This window comes from Pteropus medius, unplaced genomic scaffold, assembly GCF_902729225.1.
Source record: "Pteropus medius unplaced genomic scaffold, Ma_sr-lr_union100, whole genome shotgun sequence".
NCBI lineage: Eukaryota > Metazoa > Chordata > Mammalia > Chiroptera > Pteropodidae > Pteropus > Pteropus medius.
Genome location: NW_024351648.1, coordinates 3,992,905 through 4,010,268, shown reverse-complemented (window position 1 = coordinate 4,010,268; position 17,364 = coordinate 3,992,905). Strand labels below are relative to the sequence as shown.

The 17,364-nt window shown below is 44.4% G+C and overlaps 1 long non-coding RNA gene across 1 annotated transcript in view; it reads right to left on the bottom strand.

Annotated features, from left to right (window-relative positions):
* Positions 1 to 14,571, bottom strand: part of LOC120587345 (uncharacterized) — a 28,662-nt gene extending 14,091 nt beyond the window's left edge. The window contains exons 1-2 of the long non-coding RNA XR_005648933.1: positions 14,304 to 14,571; positions 7,418 to 7,550 (exon numbers count right to left, since the gene is read on the bottom strand). This is a non-coding gene — a long non-coding RNA (uncharacterized LOC120587345). The remainder of the gene's footprint in view (positions 1 to 7,417; positions 7,551 to 14,303) is intronic.
* Between the last annotated feature and the right edge of the window lie 2,793 nt (positions 14,572 to 17,364).

Here is a 17,364-nt window from a genome sequence, read left to right as displayed (position 1 = left end):
TCTATCTTGGATAAAGAGCCAGTCTATTATTTGGTCATTTCAGTAGGTGTCCCTGTCCACACAATTTTTATGGACTCTAGGCCATTGTCTTCTTTTGGGTCCTAAGTTGGTATTTAAAAATATTTGGGGGACATCTCTGTTTTGTTGTTTTATTTGGAGAGGGGACGTTTTCTTAATTGACTGACCCCCCCCAAAAAAAATCAAGATTCTGCAGAATTATTATGTAAATATATTGTACACGGAATTATCTGGATCAGCCATCTTGAGTCTTCTTTCCAGATTGCTTTAAAAATATTAAAAGGTAAGACCTTTCCATAATGCTGCTCCTTCCGACAAGAACCCTCTTTCCCCTTCACACGGATCACTTCGCTTCATCCGTCAAATTCAGCCATCGCTACTCTAGAAAGTCTCCCCAAACATCTCAGACCAGATTAGGTGCAGAAGGCAGCCGCACACTTATAACGAGACATCTGTCCGCCCCTCTGAAGTGTTTGCTCCATGGAGACAAGGACTGTGTCTGATTGCTCCCTTGGGTTTCCACTTTCTTGTTCAGTGCCTGACACAGACCAGGGATTCAACACGTATTTGTTGAACGAATGCTTGAATTTCCTATCAAAACCAATGAGTTGACTTCAAGGTTTCTATTAGTTAGACTGAATGGCCACGATATACTAACATATTTGATGACTCATTTAAGAGGTCTTTGTAATATATTTCTTCCTCTATGTGCTAATTCCAGATTCACATCCACTGACTACACCTCGAGCACATCAGCCGTGTTCCATCCCCTCCAAATTCACCTTGTCTACATGAAATCTCTTCCTTGTGGAATGGCCCCAGTTTAGACATGTTCCTTCTGAACTTTATCGAGTTACACTTGCTCTAATTGCTCTGGAGTTGTCTGAAGTTTTTGTCTCCTAGACTCAGCCAGCAGTTCCTTGAACCAGAGAATGACTTCGTTTCTCTCAAATCATCAGAAGGTATTTAATCTAATAGACATTGGATGCATCCTGGTGGTTGATTGGCACTAACTTATCTAACATACTTCTTAAGGATCTGTAAAGTAAAAAATAACTTGACCATCTGATAATTGCATCAAAAAGAGGGAATCGACTTTGTCTATGGCGGTTATTTCTAACCTTTGGAGACACAGGTTAGAATGATGAAAGCTGGGGACCTCATGGAAAAATGCTCGTCTGCAAACTGCAGGTTTAATAATCTTGGCTAAAGTATATATATTGAGCAGAATGAATAGAATGTAGTGTAAAAATACATTTGTTTAATCCAAGCCAGTGACGCCTGGGATGTGTTATGATTTTATGAGTTCATATTCTGAGATGCTATATAGAACCTGTCTCTCTGGTGGCAATTGCTTAAATAATTTAAGACTAGAAAGACATTAACGCTAAATACCTCCCATGTGACTGCACAGTGCTGGGCCCTGCATACACGTGATCACATTCCAGAACAAGGAAACAGCTATCATTAACTTGCTTCTACAGCCGAGGAAGCCGAGGCCCCGAGGGTTAAACAAGTAGCCTGAGATAATACAGTTACCAAAGAGTGGAGCCAGGATTCACACCCAGGTCCGTCCAGTATGTAAGCCTCAGAGCTTTCTCCGATAGCACATACCTCTCAGACACCAGCCGGACTTTGTATAATTATGGCTGCACAAACCTCGCTTTGGGTTGTTGTGCAGAGGTTTGCTCGCAAGGCCTGTAATGCACATTTTTCTTTTAGGCACCAATACTTTGAGTGCAAAGTATTAAGAGTCTCTGCTATGCGTGAAGAGGCGTTTTGGCAATAAGAATACGAAAGTAAGATCTCAGAATAAAAATAAGAAATATCTCCTTTCTTTTGCCGTTCACTTCAGACAAAACTGTCAAATTCTATTATTATTATTATAATGAAAAGAAAGAGCATCTAATACAGTAGTTCTAATCCCTATTAGGTTCAATGTCTTCCTTTAAAACATAAATTTTGTTTTTTTTAAGATCCTGTAATAAAATTCATAGATGGGTAATATATGTAATTGCAAAATAATTAAGTTATAAATGTAACATAAGGAAGAAAGAAGAAATCACTTTATAATAAAGTAATATGCATTTCAGTATGTAGATACTCAGGCATGTCTAGGCTAGAAGGCATAATGAACTAATCAATTTTTTGCACCAATATGTAGGATCACACTTACATATACAGCCTGATCCAAGAGTGTGATATATTTAGGGTTCAAACACATTGAGCAGTGTTGCTAATGGAGATGTGATTTTTCTGAAAAGGGGAACAATTCTCAGTGGAGTTTCAAACAAAATGCAATACAGTCTTTTCTAAATTTATGTGATAATTGCATTCCTGGAAAATTCAGTGCATATTAAAATGTGCAAATGTTACTTTCTGTTTATATGTAAAACAGAGTATTATAAATGCAGATAATTACAAATTTTCCCTATCCATCAATGTCTCATGGGATATCTAAAGTTGCGCGCGATGTAAGATAGCTCTTTCATCAATGCCCGACAGCCATTGTCTAGTGTCCTTGGCCCTGGCCCTCTAAGTGCCAGCAGTGTCTTCCCAATTGCAGTAAAAATCACAAATACTCTCTGCTACCCCATCACCATATTTCCAAAAACCCCTAGTGAACCACTGATCTCACATGTGCCAGGCACTCTACTAAATTCCCCATAAATATTATTGATAATTTATTAATTTTTCCCATTTGACAAGCATCATACACCCCCTTATATGCTAGACACTGTGCTATGCTCTGGATATATACTTGTGAACAAAACAGTCAGTAGATTTGGACCACAAGTGAATGATCTACTGGAGGAGGGGAACAGATGACAAAAATGTTACAAACAAATGGATATATAATTACAAACTGTGTTAAGTCCTCTGAAGGAAAGAATTGGATGGTGCGAAACAGAATAACACTTGAGTCTGTTAAAAAAGAGTATCAGGAAAGTCTCTCTAAGCCAACCATGTAAGACAAGACCTAAAGGATGTAAAGGAGACAACTATAAAAAATTATTCTATGCTTTTCACGCTGGAATAAAATGAAATCTGGAGAAGTAATCAGCCCAAGATCACACTGCCTCTAAATAGCTGAACCTATTTGAACTCAAGCCTCTCTAGTTCCAAAGGCCATCAACTTTTCAGGATGGATAAATGGATGGATAAACTTTCGGTCAAGATGGCGGAGTAGGTAGACACCGTGCTCGCCTCCTCTCATGGCAACATCAAAATTACAACTAATCTACAGAACGATCATCATTGGGAGTCACATGAGGTCTAGCTGAACATAAGTCCTACAAGTGGGGACACACAGAAGAGGCCACCTCAAGACTAGTAGAAGGGGTGGAGACACAGCAAGCTAGTCCCACACTCGCGTGTGGCACTTGAGAATCGGGAGGGATGTCTTGGCTGTGGAGGTCCCCCAAGAAGAGTGTGGGTTCCCAGCCCAGGGTTCCAGGGCTAGGAAGAGAAGTCTCCACAATCTCTGCCTTTGAAAACCAGCGGGGATGGTGGCTGAATGATACGAAGGACTGAGGGAGTTGCAAATGGTCCTCTTAAGGGGCCTGTGTGGACCTATGGCTGAAGGACTCGCTCGCTCTGAGCTCCAGCGCTGGGGCAGCTGCTCAAAAGGCACCAGGGAGGGACACATGGGGAGGGACTGAGTTGTCTGGCTTCAGAGCCAGGACTGGAGGGGCAGCTTTCTCCCAAACAGGAGTGCCGGCAGAGGCCATTGCTCCTTGGTAGAGCCCTCCCCACTTCCAGCATACAGACGTAGGTGGCGCCATACCTAAGTCTCCATCAACCTTGCTGATGCTGCTCTCCCCGCTCACGTGACTCCCTGAGACCTCACCCCTCCCAACCTGCAGGCCCACCCAAGCCCCGTCCAGTGGCTTTTTCATACAAATGGCCTGTCTTGGCTCATGCTACGGACTTTCCTAAAATCTCTTACAGGTTCACAAAACCCAAACAAGCAGCATCTGGCCTCGGTGTGCCCTATACCTCCTGCCGAGGAGCCCCAAACCCGGTAAGAGAGGCAGCTGACCTTGGTTCGTGCTTGGTCTCTTGAGGCACCTCTAAGTCCAGCGTAGGCGGTGACCATCTGCGGATTGCTTGGTGACTCTTGCCAGGTGGCCCCAGGCAGGGCATAGGCTGAGGCTGAACTTGGCCTGTGCAGGGGCCCCTGAAAAAGGCCCTGGGGCCAGCATGCCTAGTGGCTGGCTTTGTCCGAGCTGGAGCACCACTCAGGTCTTCATCTGAGGATGACACACCCAAAGGGCAGTGTAGGCAGAAACCAGAGTCCTGCTAAAGTGAATCCTGCTCTGTAGGGTCAGCCCCTCACCAGCCAGTTCTTACAATTAATCAGCCCAAGGATCAATCCGTCCCACTGACGAGCAAACAGCAACCAAGGCTCAACTACAACAGAAAGGTACACACAAACCATACAAGGGATATGCCTGGAGCACCCGGCTCAGGTGACCAGGGAAGACTGCATCACTGGGCCCCACAGGATACCTACAACATAAGGCCGTTCCACTAAGACCAAGAGACATATCAGCCCTACCTAATACATAGAAACAAACACAGGAAGGCAGCCGAAATGGGGAGACAAAGAAACATGTCCCAAATGAAAGAACAGAACAAAGCTCCAGAAAAACAACTAAACAAAAGGGAGACAAGCAATCCACCAAATGCAGAGTTCAAAACACTCTTATAAGGATGCTCAAGGTACCTAGGGGGAGAGTAGAGAAGCTCAGGGAGAACTTTAACAGAGAAATAGAAAATGTAAAAAAGAACCAGTCAGAAATGAAAACCACAATAACTGAAATGAAGACTACATTAGATGGGTGGGGGTCCAGGGGATGGGTGAAAATGGGAAGAGGTTAAGAAGTTCAAATTTGTAGTGACACAATAGTCATGGGACGTGAAGTCCAGCATAAGGAATACAAGGAATAATATTGTAATAAGTACGTAGGGTATCAGATGGGTACTAGATCTATCAGGGTGATCACTTCATAACTTATATCAATGTCTAATCGCTATGTTATACACCTGAAACTAATATACTATTGTATGCCAACTGTAACTAACAAATAAAAATTATTCAACATGGATAATTTTTGCAAAAAAAAAAAGATATACAAATGGACAATAAGCACAGGAGAAGATGCTCAACGTCATTAGTCATCAGGGAAATGCAAGTTAAAACCATAATGAGATACCACTTCACACGAGAATGGCTATAGGAAAAAAATAAAGAAATAAAAAGTAACAGAAAATGACAAGTGTTAGGGTGTGGAGACATGGGAACTCTTGGACATTGCTGGCGGGACTACACAATGGTTTAGCAATGGTGGAAAACAGTATGCTGCATGCTCGCAAATTTAACACAGGACGACCGTACAACCCAGCAACTCTAATCCTCGGTATAGATCCCAAATGATTGAAATCGAGTACTCAGACAAATTCTTGTACAGGAATGTTCACGTAGCACTCTTCGCAACAGAAAAAACCCAAATGTCTTTCAGTGGAGTATGTGTGAACAAATTGTGCTATATATATATATATATATATATACACATATACACAATGTAATATCATTCAGCCATAAAAAGCAGTAAACTTTTGATTTATCTACAATATGGAAGAATCTCAAAAACATTTTGCTAAGTGAAAGAAGCCAGATGCAAAAGATCACATGTTATATGATTCTATTTGTGTAGAATCATAGATAAAATTCATAGAAACACGAAGCAGACTGGTGGTTGCCAGGGGCTGGGGGAGGAGAGGAAGGGGGGATGCCTGCTTAATGGGCAAGGTTTTACTCTGGAGTGATGGGAATGTTCTGGAACTAAGTAAAGTGGTGACTGTACAACTCGTGTCAATGAATTGTTCACTTCACAATAGTTGATCTTATGCTTTGTGAATTTCACCTCAATACGTTTCAAAAAATGAATGAATGTGTTCGCTTATCTTTTAGATGGATGCCTACGTGCTTTGAGAAAGACCTGACTTGTTTGTGTAATTTTCTACCAGTGTGAAGTTCCATCGCCAGGTAGAGAATGTGACTCACCAGAAGTTTCTCACGAGAAAGGCAGCCAGAGCGATGGCGGAACTGCATTTGTCAAGCTTTGGGTGTTTCTGAGTTTCCCCGACTGGGAGGTCAAGGAGGAGAAGGGAATATGCTGGACAGACGAAGCGGGTTGTGGGGGCCTCTTCAGGGAGACAGCGCTGTGGAGGGGAGGCGGCAGGAGAGGGGCTTCGCGCTGGGAAGAAGAAACCACAGGACAGATGAGAGCCCGCGGGGAGGTGTGGCGGGGGTGGGGGAGAAAGGTCTGAGGGGGATTTAGGGGGTGCTCTCCGTGGTGTGCGCTGGGTAAGACCCCAGACAGCCATCCTCTAGTAACACCAGAAGTAAAGCTGTACATGCAAAGATTTCTGGTGATGGATTTGTTTTCTCTTAGAAGGTGAAGAAAAGCACAAGGACATGAAACTCATTTGGTCACAGGTAAAAATTAAAAGTTGAAGTTCACTTTTCTCTGTGAAGGTGAAGCCTTTGATATTAGCTGAAAGGGAGGAAGACAGGGCTGATGGAGGGATCTGGCAGAGGGTGACCAGTCCCAAGAGGGAGAATACAGCTGAGACCAGAATCCAATTTTCTACAGTCCCACGCTACCTACTTTCCAAGTCAGGACTCGCTTGTAGAACTCTGAAACTACATAAGTTATTCTGAGCAGAAAGAGATTTACTATAAGGAACTGTGTGCTTAAAAATTCATCGGAAGGCTCCAGGCACAGGCCTCAGGATGGACGCTGAGGAATAATCTCTCTGGTACATCAAGGTAATACTGGTGTGCGAGGCAGCCGCCACCACCAGGACCAAGGGGCGTTCAGAAGCTGCCCTAGACACGTCGCGTCGGTCACCTTCCTTCAGCAGCAGTGCAGTGCTCAGAAAGAGCCTGCAGAAACACTCGCTCTCCCCCCAAGGACATCAGCAAAAATGTGCTGGGGCTCGGAGGTCGAGACTGAAACGCGGTGGGCTAGTGTGACAGCACAGCCTGACACATCCTCAGTGGCACCTGTCTGCACAAACGACAAAGACGTGGTCCCCACCTCACTTTTGCCTTCTAAACTTTGTGTGAGCGTACTCAACAGGCCAAAACGGAATTGTGTCCAAAACCAGAACTGCAAAGGGATTGGAGAAAAAGCAGTTGTTAGCTTTCCAGCCTTGAGGTACCGGAGGTCCACTAGGGGGGCAAAATGGACTGTCTGCGACCACTGTCTGTGAAGTATCCTTCACACCTTAGTCTCCCTTTAGACCATTTCTTATCTTAAAAGTGTTATAAAGTGACAGTGGATCGTGGTTTGCGTCGAAATCTAGAAGCTCTAACTCTTGTCCTCACCTTCTTAGAGACTGCAGATCCTCAAAGGAGGGGCTCTGTGAGGTATTGCTTTCTTCGCTGAATTTCATCTTGACTTAACAGGATCTGAGAAGTTTGGAGCAAAAAGGGAAATCGGTTTGTCCTCATTTTGAAGCTGCAGAAAGAAACCCAGAAATTTAAGGCCTTGATGCTCATTTTCGAAATTGCGGTACCCAGACGCGAAATATCCCCACGCAGAAAATACTTGCTCTTCTAGAAGGAAGCTCCTAAAATCGTTATTTTCCTAGGTTTTGAATGAGTTCACGGACTACACCGTTTGATGGGGAACTAAGCAGTCTTTTTGTGCCTGGGGCAAGTTCCAGCTGCCCCTCCAATTTGCCCCCCTAATTTGCCAAACCATGAGAAAACAAACCTGCAATTAGAGTTGTATTTTTAAATCGTCTAAGTTTTATGCACTTCCCCCATAAACGGTCTCGCCAAAATGCTGTTATTTTCACAGAGGAAATACAAAGAGTGGGTTTAAAATTACAAGTCACATTCTAAGTCAGAAAAAGGAAGTGGGTTCTCCGGGGCAACCTCCAGGTTGGACTCTCTGCAGTTGTCCCAACCTCACGACGCCGCAGCGTCTGGCACCTGGGACGGCCATGACCTGACCCTGACCCGTGAAGGATCCTGCTCCCAGGTTTTCTGTAGAGATCCACGGTACCTTATTGGCCACCGGATGTGTGTGCGTGAATGCAGGCTTTTGGTCGGGGCCGATGAGCAGGAAATTTGGTCCCTGGCTCCCCATCTCTTAAGAGTCAAAAATGTTCTCATTGCCTCCACTGGTGAAATGTCCCTGAGCCAGACTCCACTGAAGCTCATGACATTTCATCTGTTCTAGAAATGACAGAAGACAGGTCCCTCTGGAATTCACGTGTCTGCTGGGATTTTTCACACCATTCGCCATGTTAACATGAAGCAACAGCTGGTTTGAATAGAGCTGATAAAAATAGCAACATCACACTGCAAGCAAGCAGCATGGAAGAGAGGAAAATCAAGTATGTCACACAGATAGGGTGGCACTGATGCCTTTTTTCTGAGCGCAGACCTGTGTTTCTCGGAACATGTACTTTTTCAGAAAGGAAGTGAGTTTATCTTCCATCTGGGAGAAAATGGAGAGGCAGACTGTTCCTGTTCTTCCCTGCTCTCTTGTAGGCATCTTGTACTCTTCATCGTTTACTGGTAGATCGCATAACTGACAGGGTAGCAAGCCCCTGAAATGATTGAGTTCCCCATGGGAATGTCGTCTTCGAGGGTGCTGTGCGTTGCTGCAGAAGCTTCCTGCTGTTACCCTATCTTTCCATTCATTAAAGTGTAGCTTGCAATTGAACATTCTGACATAACATAGCTGAGATTTTTGGCAGCCACGTTAACCATACTCAAGAGTTTCCTTCAGACGTTAAATTTTCATATCCTCATGAACGCTTGCCACCTTCTTTTAATAACTTGAAAAAACAAGCTTCTCTCAGGAACTTCATTGTTCCAATATTTTCCCAGCACACATTCGCTTCTTTTAGAAGGATGTTAGGTATGGATATATTTATAGAGTCAGGGTGTACCGAGGTGGGTTAGAATTCAACATCAAACTTATAAAAAGTCAGCACTATGAATGGATCTTAGAGAAAAGTTATTAGAAGTCTAGTATTTTCTTCATAAGATCTTATTTTTCTCCTTCTAAGCTATTTGGTCATTTCACCACAAAATTATATTTTGTAAAAAAAAAAGGTTATATTCACTAACCCTAAACCATGGGGTTTGAAAATAGCCTGTTACAAAAGTGTGTAGAAAATTTGCAAAGGGGAGGTGATAAATTAAGGGTTTCTTTTCCTTCTTCCATAGTGAAAAATGGTCTTAATATTTAGTTTTCTTAGGAAAATTTTTTGAATAATTTTTTAATTTATCAGTTACGGTTGGAATACAATATTATATTAGCTTCGGCTGTATAACAATGATTAGACATTTACATAACTTATGAAATGATAACTCTGATAAATCTAGTACCCATCCAACACCATACATACTCATTATATTATCGACTATATTCCTTCTGCTATACTTCACATCCCCATGACTATTTTGTAACTACCAATTTGCACTTCTTAATCCCTTCCCCTTTTTCACCCATCCCCCACAAACGCCTCCCATCTGGTAACCCTCAAAATGTTCTCTGTATCTGTGAGTTTGTTTTTGTTTTGTTTATTTTGTTCTTTAGATCCCACACGTGCGTGAAACCATATGGCAATTCGTCTTTGTCTTACTTACTCCACTGAGCACAGTACCCTCTAGGTCTATCCACGTTGTTGCAAGATGGCAAGATTTTATTCTTTTTAAAATTTTTCTTTATGGCTGAGTAATATTCCATCGTATGTACCATGCCATTCATCTGTTGATGGACACCCGGGTTGCCTCCATTTCTTGGCTATTATAAATAATGCATAATGAACATATGGATGCATATGTCCCTTTGAAGTAGGGTTTCGGGTTTCTTCAAATAAATATCCAGAAGTGGGGTTACTGGGTCCTTCTTCGTCCTTTGTTACAGCTTTTGTTTTAAAGTCTATTTCGTCTGGTATTGGTATTGCTACCCCAGGTATTCTTTTGTTTGTTTCCATTTTCATGAAATATCTTTTTCCATCCTTGTACTTGCGGCCTGTGTCTTTTCATCTGAGGTATGTCATCTGTAGGCAGCATGTGTAAGGGTCTTGTTTTATTATCCATTTGACTATCCTGTCTTTTGAGTGGAGCATTTATTTATATTTAGAGTACTTGTTGATAGATATGTGGTTATTGCCATTTTATTATTTCTCTGATATATATTCTTCTTCTCTTCTTCTTCTTCTTCTTCTTCTTCTTCTTCTTCTTCTTCTTCTTCTTTTCTTCTTCTTCTTCTTCTTCCCTTCCTCTCCTTCCTCCTCCTTCCTCCTCCTTCCTCCTCCTTCCTCCTCCTCCCCTCCTCCTCCTCCTCCTCCTCCTTCTAGAAGTCCCTCTAACATTTCTCGTAATACTGGTTTGGTGGTGATGAACTCCTTTAGCTTTTTCTTATCTGAGAAGCTCTTTATCTGTCCTTCAATTCTAAATAACAGCTTTGCTGGGTAGAATAACCTTCTTCGTAGGTCCTTGCTTTTCATCACTTTGAATATTTTACACCACTCCCTTCTGGCCTGCAAAGTTTCTGTTGAGAAATCAGCCGGCAGTCTTATGGGAGCTGCCTTCTTGGTAACTGCTTTTCTGTTGCTGCTTTTAAGATCCTCTGTTTGTCTTTAACCTTTGGCATTTTAATCACGATGCATCTGGGGGTGGGCCTCTTTGGGTCCATCTTGTTTGGGACTCTTCAGCACTTCCTGGGCTTGTATGTCTATTTCCTTCACCAGGTTAGGGAAGTTTTCCATCATTATTTTTTCAAATAGGGTTTCAATTCCTTGTTCTCGTCCCTCTCCTTCTGGTACCCTTATGATGTGAATGTTGGTAGTCTTGACGTTCTCCCAGAAGCCCCTTAAACTATCCTCATTATTTAAGTTGGGTTTTGTTGTTGTGGTGGTGGTGGTTGTTGTTGTTTTTGCTGATGTTCTGAGTGGGTGTTTTCTACCTTATCTTCCAAATTGCTAATTTGACCCTCTGCTTCATCTAATCTACTGTTGATTTCCTCCAAGGTATTCTTTATTTCGGTTATTGTGGTTTTCATTTCTGACTGGTTCTTTTTTACATTTTCTATTTCTTTGTTAAAGTTCTCCCTGAGCTTCTCTACTCTCCTCCTAAGTTCCTTGAGCATCCTTATAAGAGTGTTTTGAACTCTGCATCTGGTAGATTGCTTCTCTCTTTCTTTAGTTGTTTTCCTGTAACTTTGTTCTGTCTTTTCAATTGGGACGTATTTGTCTCCCCATTTCGGCTGCCTTCCTGTGTTTGTTTCTATATATTAGGTAGGGCTGCTATGTCTCTCGGTCTTAGTAGAGTGGCCTTATGTAACATGTCCTGTAGGGCCCAGTGATGCAGACTTCCCTGGTCACCTGAGCCAGGTGCTCCAGGTATGTCCTTTGTATGGTTTGTACGTGCCCTTCTGTGATAGTTGAGCCTTGGTTGCTGTTTGCATGTCAGTGGGAGGGACTGACCCATGGGCTGGTTAATCGTGAGGACTGGCTGGTCCTACAGAGCAGAATTCACTTTAGCAGGGCTCTGGTGCCTTCTCAGTCTGCCCTTTGGGTGTGTCATCCTCCGATGCAGTTCTGGGTGGTGCTCCAGCTCCATGGAAGCCAGCCACTGGGCATGCCAGCCCCAGGGTCTCTTGGGAGGGGCCCCACCCCAGGCTAAGGTCAGCCTCAGACTGTGCCCTTCCCAGGGCCACCTGGCAAGAGTCAACAAGCAATCCGCAAATGGCCACCGCCCGTGCTGAGCTTACAGGCACCTTGACAGGCTAAGCCACAAACCAAGGTCAAGTGCCACTAGAGCTGGACCAGAGGCTGCTCAACAAGAGGACGGGGCACACTGAGGCCAAACGCTGGTTATTTATGGTTTGTAAACCTTTGAGAGATTTTAGGAAAGTTCACAGCATGAGCCAAAATGGGCTGTTTGTATCAAAAAGCCACTGAAAGCAGCTTGGGTGGGCCCACAGGTTGGGAAGGGCGAGGTCTCAGAAAATCACCTGGGCAGGGCAAGCAGTGTCAGTCTGGTTGATGGAAACTGAGATATGGCACCACCTGTGTCTGCATACTAGGAAGGGGAAGGGCTCGACCAAGGGACAGTGGCCTCTGCTGGTGCTCCTGTCTGGGAGAAAGCTACCCCTCCAGCTCTTGCCCTGAAGCAGACAACTCAGTCCTTCCCCATGTGTCCCTGGTGCCTTTCAAGCAGCTGTCCCAGTAGTGGAGCTCAGAGCGAGCGAGTCCATCAGTGGTCCCCTTAAGAGGGCCATCTGCGATCCTGCTGCCCTCCGTCTCCCTAAGCCACAATCTCCGCTAGTTTTCACAGCCAGAAGTTGTGGAGATTTCTCTTCCTGGCACAGGAACCTTGGGCTGGGGAGTCTGGTGTGGGGCTGGGACATCTTGCTCCCCTGGAGGGACCTCTGCAGCTGAGACATCGCTCCCGATTCTCAACCACCATATGTGGGTGTGGGACCAGCCCATTCCACGTCTCTGCCCTCCTACCAGTCTTGAGGTAGCCTCTTCCGTGTGTCCCCAGTTGCAGGACTTCTGTTCAGCCAGACCTCAGGCAACTCCCAATGATGGCTGTTCTGTAGCTTAGTTGTAGCTTGGATGTGGTCATGGGACGAGGCGACCACAATGTGTACCAACTATGCTATCTTGACTGAAAGTTCTCCATAGAAATTTTTTTAATGGAAAATTAATTGGTTTAAATTGTAGCTACTTAATTGGAAAAAAATTTTTTTAAACATTCTTCTTAAGGTACAAAGAAATAGAGTGTCAAATGCAATGGAAAGCCTAAATAAATTTGTGCTAATAAGGGCCCATGCGAATGGGAAGTTTTTTTACTCTTCTTGGATGGCAAGAGTTTTAGAAAGTTCTCTAATTCTCTCATTCAAATGTGGTGGTTGTTGGCAGGCAGAATTACATACGGCAGCACAGTTCCTGTTGCCCAAAACTTTAAAAAGCATTATGTAATACAACATGATGTGGTCTACTGAGGTTTAACTTAAGTCATGACATTATTAAACCTACGAAGCCCCGATTCAATTTGGAAATTGAAATCTCTGCTCTTGTATTTCTGCTCTGCCCCATCAGCCCCAATACAAGAAGTATAAACTAGCCTAGAACAATATCAGCAGCACTATCAGTGACTTCAGGTGGAATTCACACAGCGAACTTTCATATCTCCAATTTTATAGATGAAGAAAGTGATGCTCAGGGAAGTAAAGAACTTATCTGAGCTAATATAACTCAATGGGATTTCAAATCCTGGCTCACTGACTCCAGAGTTGATATTACAGCCATTCCCATGAGTTTGCATTTGTTACCTGAGCCATTTGAGCCAACAGGTTTATATCCTGGTGCTTGCTGGTGTCTCTTGTCTTTGTGTGAATTAAAATTAAATTATGATGGTTTTTATTGACTTCTTTCCCCAAACACGTGTAACGCCAAACACAAAAGTTCACAGATACGATTCTAGAATATGGTTCTCCAACAAACGATTTTATAAATGTATCAGGCCCAACACGCTTGTGTGGCCAGATGCTAAAATTGCATCGTATGCGTTTGGGCAGCTTATGAGGAAATGGGGCTGCTTCCTGTGTGCATTTATCAAGCCTGCTATGGCTTTGGCGCCCCCCACCCACTTCCCCCAAGGCACATCAGGCCAGAGAGTGTGCTTTGGGAAGATAGTCAGGATCTAGCCCGGGCAACATCCCGACAGCACAGAGTTGGGGAGTACCCACAGAATCCTAAGAACAGGGACACGTGGGTGCCCTTATTTCCCCGAGGAAAATACTATAAGAAGCGTGAACCAACAGCCAAAAGTAAATAGGAGCCGGAGGCCTGGGCAGTGAAAAAGAAGAGAATTAGTGGAGGTGTAGGGATGGAAAGACAGATGGAAACTGTGAGATCTGGAGAGAAGCGTGCAAGGCAGAGGAAGAAAACCATGTCTGTGTAGGGAAGGGCCAGGGCAAATTAACGGCTCTGCTTCAATGTCCACGGGCAGTCTGCAACCCTCTCCTTCACTCCTTGTTTTAGTCAGGGCACTCTTGCGAGGAGGTATCGAGAGAATCTTAAATGGATTTTTAGTTTAAGAGCAAATTTTTAGTTTAAGAGCCATGTACCAACTCCAGCAGCCAAACTGCGAGGAGTATAGGTTAGCGCCAGCTATGGCGGAAAACGAGAGCCAGGACCCTGGTGGAAGCCCACCGCTTTCCATTGCTCCTTACCTTGGCCTCTCTTTGTGGGGGGACTTCACTGTCTCTGACCACGTCTCCATGAAGCAAAAGGTGCAGCGCCTGAGCTTTGGGCTCTCCTCCCCTCCAGTGACCAGGAGCGAGCGAGGGAGCGAGCAAGGAAAGGAGGGGTAGGGGAGAACGAGAGGGAAGGAGGGAGGAAGATGGCGGGGAGGAAAAGGAGTAGGGGAAAGAGAGCGAGAGAGAGAGAAAGGGAGAGAGACGCTTCTCTGCTCAGTCCCCACTTTCCCACTCCCCCACCTCCACGCCACCTCTCACATTTAAAAAGTCCTGGGCCAATCCCTGTGTCAGGGGCAGGTGAAGCAGTACGATTGGTCTAGATTTGGTCACGTGCCCACCGCCTGGGCCAATCCCTATAGCCAGGGGGAGGTGAAGCACTATGATTGGCTCAGCTTTGGCCACGTGCCCATCTAAGTGGGAAGGCGGGCCGAAAGCCTTATCCTCGGTACGGGGCAAACAGGCATGCTGGGGTATCTGCTAACAGTTGTGCTGTCCACATCTTTCTGGCATATTCTGGCATTAACTAGATCTATTAAAACCCAGGTGAAAATACCCAGGATGTCTTTATTGAGCATCATCTTTGGATCTCAGGGAGGGGAGGCAGTTTGAAGTATATAAATTATGTAATTAATTTGATTTGCTTTGAATCAGTGTTTAATTTCATTCGAAACTTCAAGTAATATTGAAGAAGGGCATGTGATGTTTAACATTTACCAGAACAGGGCATAGATTAAAAATATTTGAGAAACAGCATTTTAAGGGGGAGCTTCTGCAACTGTCTCGCCAGCACTGGAATCCATTCCCGTTCCCGCAGACTGACCTGATCTCTTTAGTTTTCTGTGAGGTGAATGGAGGGTATGATCTAAAATGGTCAGCCACATTCAGAGGGAGTGGGAGAGAGGGAAGGAACGGCCATCTACTGAGCGCCTACTGTATATCCGGCACATAGTGTTCACTTTCCAAAGTGGCATCTTTCCGGCATCCCAGCGAGGCGCAGCCTCTCGGGCTGTTTGTCAAAAGTGCACCCTCCTTAAGGCGAGCCTGTTGGCAACTTGCCGAGACTCTCTTTCAAGGTGCTTCCAAGTTTTGCTGCGTGGCTAACAGTCCCTCACGCCTGCGTCAAAGTGCAGAGACGATTGATGAGATAGTGTTGGCAAAGCTGAGCGTGATGAAGACACTCCTTTCGGTTCTGAAACCTTATTAGGATACCGAGCGTTCTTTCGATCCAGAATCCTCTAGGGAAAACTGGTCATGCTGTAGCCTAGAAAACGACCAGCCTGTTTCCATTTCCTGCCCAGAGCTGGCTCTCAGCAGAAAGCGGCAGGGGGCGGGAGAGTGGAATGCTGGGTGACCACAGGCAAGATACCTCTTGAATCACATTGACTTCACTGTGAAATGGCCTTGATGACGCTGACCTGCAGGGGGTTTAGTGAGGGACAGAGAATGACAATGTAAAGCTCCTGGCTCAGTGCCTGGCACGTAGGACGTGCTGAATGCATGCAGCTAGCATCACAAAGGAAAACGTAAACATCTGCCAACTTATTTGTTTACTTATTTATTTATTTATACCCTTAGCTTGAGGGCCTAGCTTTGCTCAGCTTTCTGAATGCCAGCCAAGCTAAATAATGCTCTTATCTTCTGGCCCTTGCAGCTGGCAGCCTCCCCCTAGGTCCTTGAGGCATTTGCGTTAGGCTCAGCCTTGTCTGGGCCACATCCTCTGCTAGGGTCCCATGGGCCCACTTGCAGGTGAGACCACCCAGAGCTCTGGAAAGGGAAATCGTTGGGGAGGCCCTAGGCACTGATCACAGTGGGAACACAAAACATCTTGCTGTGGGAGCGAATGAGGGGCCACGGATATTCCAAATAATCGTCTCTGCTGGGCAAAAGTTCACCCAATTTTGCCAGAGTTGGCGAACTAGACATATTTGATCCAACTAGTAATATCGGCACCACGGAACGCTGCCCCAAGGTTTTCATAGGCATCCTTGCTTCTCAAACTCTGGAGCACATGCTCATTCTCTGGGGACTTTGTTAAAAATGCAGGTTCCGATTATGTTCGGGTGACGACCACGTTCTGAGGAGCCAGGCTCCAGGATGTTCGTTAGCAAACTTTAGTCATGGTTTTTGTCATATGTCATCATCTTCTTTATTATTTAGCTAATACTTTGCTTCAAACTGATCTACCTTTTAACCTCAATATATGTATATTATCATGGAATCACGGCTTCGAGGAGTCATTTTTGTTTTAATACACTTTTTTTGAGCTTGCTTTTGTGAACTTTTTCAAAATTAATTTATTGTCCAATTACAGGTGAGATAAATATTGTATTAGTTTCAGGCGTACAGCATAGTGATTAGACCTTTAGATATGCTTTAAAATGAACATATAACCGTTAAAAGAAGAAATATGTGTCTGCAATCATTTTACGTTCCACCAATAGTATGGCACAGCATCACGTTCTAAGAAACACAGATAACAGTTCAGGGGGGAAACTACAGCCTGGACCACGCAGAACTTCTTCAGACTCTTTAAATGCAGAAACGCTGGAAGGAAGTTGGGGTAATTTTTGGACAATGTATTAACTGCAGCCAAGATCACCTTCCTGTGCCCAGCAGGCTATGTGGGAGCAGAACCCTTCTTTCAAAAACAGGGGTGCCTAAAAGGGTGACTGGTAGCAGTGGCCACTCATTCAGAGCCGCATCCAAAAGACGTTTTTCTGCTTGGCCATAGTTTTGTGCAAACCTGTGGTGGGACTAGAGAATAGAAAGTATAAAAGCAAAAAACAAATGCCCTTCGTACTCTGAGATGCTTGTTTACCAAGTAAGAAGTCCCTGGCGAATTGTTTCATTTATAATTAAATCTAATAATAAGCCATTGTGACTAAATTAAATTCGAGCTAATTCCATGGGAATTCCGTGTCCTGTATCACTTCTGAACGATCTGACTCAGTCGGAGGCCAAGCCTCCAGGATCGAGTTCCAGGAGGTCAGTGAATAAATAGCACATTGAGAGCTGATGGTCAGGACCCAAGGAG